Below are 6,000 nucleotides of genomic sequence, written 5' to 3' on the forward strand. Positions count from 1 at the left end.
GCAGTAAAGAAAAAAATGAAGGGTTGATAGTTTTTTTAAAAAAAGTTTATGCAAAAGATGAATGAATGAGTGCCCAGCATACCCTGTTGGCATGCTGCAGGATCTGGGAGTATAATATTGATTGACACTGGAAATAGCACCTGCCTTGGGGACTCAAGACATGTATTAGCTACTTTTCTTATCACTCTGCAGAATACCTGCTGTAAAGAGTTGAAAGAATGAAGGATTCACTTAGACTCTTGATTGCTAGTTGGGTTCTTGGACTCTCATGGTGTCAGGATCATGTCAATCAGATGGACTTTCACCTCATGGTAGACAGGTGATAGAAAACCTCTCAGGACATGATATTGTCCCCAAGAACATACTTACAGTGACCTGGTTCATCCATCCACTCTCCATGTCCTAACATTTTTAGAACCTCCACAAATAGTACCACCAGCTGTGTGTGTGCCTTGTGTGTGAGCCCTGTGAGGGATGCTTTGTGTCTGCACCAGAATTAGTTTTATTAGCCAACAATAACCAAGTCAAGTATGTGAGAGACTGGCACCTAAAGCATGAGAAAGAGATGAGAAGTGTTGGACTTGTGTGCCTTTGAATGGGCCTCAGAGGATCACAATGGAAAAGGGACATGAAAGCAAAGATGTGACTTGTGAGCATCCAGGTAAGAGCATCCCCCAAAGGGGTTGAGCACATTCCAGTACTACAGTGAAGCTCACATGTGCTTTAGGAACCAGGAACAGGCTGAAAACTTGACAAAACTGTTTAGTTTTAAACAATATTGTGAATGGTTGTGAAGGAACAAAACCAGATAGTTATTAAACTTGCCTAAAATTCCTTGAGTTAATGTCTGAGTTGGGGTGCTCTGCCTTGTGGGCTTTATGTCCCAATCTATAGAAGAGAATGAAATGAACATGTGAAAGACCATTGTGCATCTGTCTGGAGCCACATACATATATGATCGTTCATATCATTGTAGTCAACTGCAGGAACTAATGCAGCTTTGCCAATTTGTTCACTTAACATATTTCTTAGAAAGCATATTTTATAAAAAATACAACTTGATGACACATTTTTATAAGAGTAATTGTATACTAGGATAACTGAGATGCTAGTCAAATGGAATAACTTGGATGGTAATAATCAGAATTTTTTTGCTAACTACTAGAATGACACAGATCAACACTGCCTCACTTCTGGCGTTGTCTTGCCTGAGATCCTCTACCTAAATCTGGTCACACAGAGGTACCAGACAAATCCAAACTGCAGGAAATGCAGAAGATATCTCAGAACTATTAAGCCAGTGAAGTCAAGGAAAAGTTGAAGAACTTTTTTATTTTGAAAATTCAAGAGATGTGGCAACTGAAAATCGTGCAATTCTGAACCGAACTTTTCCTACTAATGATGTCAATGGGGCAATCACTGAAACATGAGTGGGGTTAGAGGCATTAATCACAGTTACATATTAAAGCTAACATCCTGATTTTAAGAATGTGTTTGAGACAGCATCTCTCTATGTAGCCCAGGCTACCCTCAAATTAACATTGAAGTCAAGGCTGATCTTGAAGTTGCAGTCCTTCTGCCTCAGCCTCTACAGTGCAAGGATCACAGGTATATCCCATCACACTCTTATCAATATCCTGACTTTGATGGGAGTATTGGAGCTTTGTAGTAATTATCCTTCTTTTAATGGAAGCACATTATCCAGAAGTTTAGGACCTGTGCTTAGCAACATGTTTTGTAAAAGGAAAAAGGAGAAGGAGGAGAGAGAGAGAGAGAGAGAGAGAGAGAGAGAGAGAGAGAGAGAGAGCCCAAATATTTCTACTTGTAAGTTGAAGTTTCTGTCTGCTTGATATTGGTTCAAAAATATCACAAATGATTCAAAATGTTGGCAATACATGTTAGTGAGTTCTCTCAAAATTAAAAGGTATTTTAAAATCAGTTTTTCTTTGTTCATATATATAGTTTCTTCTTTAACCACTATATATGATCAATGTAAGTTTTAATTTTTCTGTATTGAAAAAAAAAACAAGAAGTAAATCATTGAGTAACATTGCCACAGCATTTCTCTCCATGATTTTTCAATACTTTTCTAATAATTCAAGGTAAGTATTTTATGGCACCCTGATTGCCTTATGCCTATTTACAAATCCAATTAATTCTACCCTTGAGTATATATGTATAAAAACAAACTATGAAACACCAAACAGTAAACGAACAATAAAATAAATAAATAAATTGTAATGAATGGAAAAAATTGCCTTTTTGTTTTTGTTTTTGGTTGGACCCTCAAACAGTGCAGGTCTATGCGCATTTATTCTCATACATGTCAGATGCTGTGTTTGGTATTCTTCCAGATCCCCTTTACTAAGCGCTAGCACCTATCCTCCAGGTCCTGGGATACTCACCTCATTTCTATGAGAATTGCTCTGACCTGATGACAGTGGCTTGGGTGGTAATGACAGCCTTCTTGGAATCCTATAACTATGATTAACTGAAGTGGGGTCCAGAGGTCACTGTATCTAAAAATGGGGCCATTCTTGGATGGTTTTCAGGGTTTAGGATTCTCTCTGAGTTAAGACTTCAATAAATCTATGTCATTGACTTACCACCCTTTCTATTTTTTTTTTATTTTCTTTTATTCTCAGGGTCAGCAAAGCATATTCTTTTAATATATTACTCAAGCAAGAACCTTCAGTTTGGTTTATTTTTTTTCCTAGACAGTTTGATCTAAGATGGACCAAAGCTCATGAGATTCAATGTTTTATGAAACAGCTTACAACCTTGTGAAAGGGAAAGAAAAAAATTATGCAAGTCATGAAGTAACAAATGACAAACATATTGCTCTTGTGGATTGTGCTTCAAAAGTAGATAATATGGGGAATTTTCATGATGCATCAGCCTTTAGGCTGAATATTTAAAAGAGAAACAGAATTGCAAATGGGATTTAGGAGACAGGTTATTTCTCTTCCAAATTGAACTTATTTCTTCGGTTTGGATTCTACATCTTTTCCATGCATGTTAACATTACTTTAGGGACTTGGGGCACTGATTCACTGGCTTATCAGTTTAAGCCACTCTAAAACTGCAGAATCTTTTCCACAGTGAATTGTTCATATGCCGCAAAAAAGCTCAGTCTAAACACATAAAACGGAACAAAACAAACAGGGAATTCTGCACTGAAACCCATTGACCTGACTGTGAACTGAGAGGAGGTGCGTACCTCTGTATCTGAAGGTAGAATTCATCTTTACTGCCTCCGGAACAATGACTTCTCTGACCCCTGTGCTCAGGGACCTGAGAAGAATTTGTTCTAGTTCATAGCTTGAGAGGACATAGCCCATCATAGTGAGAAGTCATGGCAGGATTTGGCTCAGTGGCTTGCAGCCATGTTGATCTTCCAGAAAGCCCTGACAAGTCCAGCACCATCATAAAGATCCCACAATCCCCCGCTCCCATGCACTCTTATATGGGAACTCAGTACTTAAAAACACGAACCTATGGGAGATATTTCACATAAACCATAACTGAGGACTAGAAGCAAGCTTAGAAAAACTTAGTACAATTGTGCTGTGGAGTAAGTGTCTAAAGGGAGTCTTTCAACACAGAGGTGATGGCAGTAATGTTAGTAATCTCTGAAAAGTTTGGTTTGAAAGACTTTTTCCACATTGCCTCTCTCCCTTCCAGAATTCCTGACAGGCATGGTCTTTGAATCATGCTGATGAATCTCAACACACTTTCATTTCCTGCTCAGTTTCCCAGGTCAGTAACACAAATGGATTGGAACTGAGGTAAGTTAAAATCACTTCTAGGCCTTTTGTGACAGTGGAGGTAGACATGACATAGTTCCACATAAGGAAAAATCTCCCCACTGGTTGGATTTGTTCAAAAGTAAAGTGAAACCCATTAATTTATTGTCCTGGTGCTTATTACTTATTTATAAGATGTGACTTCAAGGAATCTATTTCCCGGGGGGCAGCAAGGCACAGCTTAGGTGATTTCCCGGTACTTTCCAATTTAGAGCATAAACTTCTTCAGTTCTGCTTGTATTTTAAAGAGGATGCCTGTTAACATGTGGAAACAGATCTATGAGGGTGGCATTTCAGCTTAAGCAACTGGCCAGGGAGGAAGCTTTTTAGGTAGATCCTCCCTTCATCTAGGTGCTAAAATCCATTACACAAATTACATCTGTAATTTGAATCCAGCACCTGCTCTGGTCTAAGGAATCTTTCAGTGATCATAACTACCCATAATGTTTAAACTAAGCTAATATCTGTATTTCCACACTGAGTAAGGATATGAGGAAGGTAATACATAAAATGCCCTAATATTGAAAATAGAGTATAAATTTCTTATGACTGAAGAAGTCCCTCACACCCACTGCCTATCCAACTTTTGGTTAATTTCTTTCACCCCAAACTTTCCTTCTGACCACATCTGACCATCAATTGTGCTCTACTCACGCACCATTCATTTATTTGATTTTTCTCTTTGTTCTTTGATAGAGTTGTGATATTGTGTGCAAAGTTTCAAATGCCCCTCTGCCGAACTGGACATGACTCAGTCCACTTGTGTCACTATGAGTGGACAATGACTTTGTGTTCTGTGTTTCCACACAGGAAATGACACACCTATTTTTTATGATCTTCTACCAGCCTGTGTGCTCACTCAGTAAGTATCTACTTTAAGCATTAGCAATTTTGAGACACTACAGACACAGTGCTGAATGTTACATTATAAGCACATCCAAGCACATGGTGATACAAATTATCAGCTCTTGTGAATCATGATAGAGTTAATGACAGGACTCTATTAGGTACAATGCTAGGGGAAAATAAACATCTCCCATGGGTTGATGGTCACAATAAGGCTCTGCTCTTGTGGGTGTCTTTGTGACATTTCACCAGTCCCCAATCCAGCTTCAAAACTGCCCTTGAAGTCTCCTTTCAGACAGGCAGGTTTGCTAGCTAGTGAGATGGCTCAGTTAGCAAAAGTGCTTGCCCAGCATTTCTGACAACTGAAATCTGATCCCTGGAACCCACGGTGGAAAAGGAGAACAGGCTTATGAAAAGTGCAAGTTTCAGAAGGATGAGTGTAGCCTTGGGGTAGGGCACCTGCCTAAGTGAAGGCTCTGGATTTACTCCCCAGAAACAAAGCAAAAATAATTTAATTTTTAAAAACATTATCTGATGGCCCTTCATTTATTTAAAAGTTTCCTCTGTATCTTCATTCACATTAGAAAAAAAAAAGTTTAAACCCCTAGGAGACACAGTTAGTTTGCTGCTGTAATACCTCTGCTGTTTTACCCTGCTCATGTTTCTGCCTTCTCCCATCACCCTCATACCCTCTTGCCTTTTGCTTTCTAGTTCATCATTCTACGTTATTTTCTCATAACTCTGCCTTTGTTTTCATTGACCATACCGTCAGCAGTGCTTATCTCCTTCCCATTGGCCTCTAGATAAAGGCAAAATAAAATTGTTTTTATTGAACTCTATATTTTTCTCCCCTCCCCTCCCTTACTTTTCTCTCCCATTCTCCCCGCTCTCATGGTTCCCATGCTGCCAGTTTACTCAGGAGATTTTGTCTTTCTCTGTGCAGTTCAGATCCATGTACGTCTCTCTTAAGGTCCTCTTTGTTATCTAGTTTCTTTGGGATTGTGAAGTATAGGCTGGTTTTTCTGTGCTTTATGTCTAAAAGTCACTTATGTGTGAGTACATATTATATTTGCCTTTCTGGGTTTGTTGTAGTAAGGCCGTTTGTTTGTTTCCCAGCTGCCTAGCAACTCAGACCTGAAATAATCACACAGACTATATTAATTAAAACACTACTTGTCCCATTAGCCCTAGCTTCTTATTGGCTAACACTTATATCTTAATTTAACCCATTTCTAGTAATCTGTGTATCGCCATGTGGCTGTGGCTTACTGGGTAAAGTTTCGGCACCTGTGTCCAGTGGGAATACATGGCTTCTCTCTGCCTCTGCCTCCTTTCTCCCATCATTCAG

This window comes from Alexandromys fortis, unplaced genomic scaffold (assembly GCF_014885135.2).
Source record: "Alexandromys fortis isolate MF-2015 unplaced genomic scaffold, M_Fortis_MF-2015_v1.1 scaffold_126, whole genome shotgun sequence".
Taxonomy (NCBI): Eukaryota; Metazoa; Chordata; class Mammalia; order Rodentia; family Cricetidae; genus Alexandromys; species Alexandromys fortis.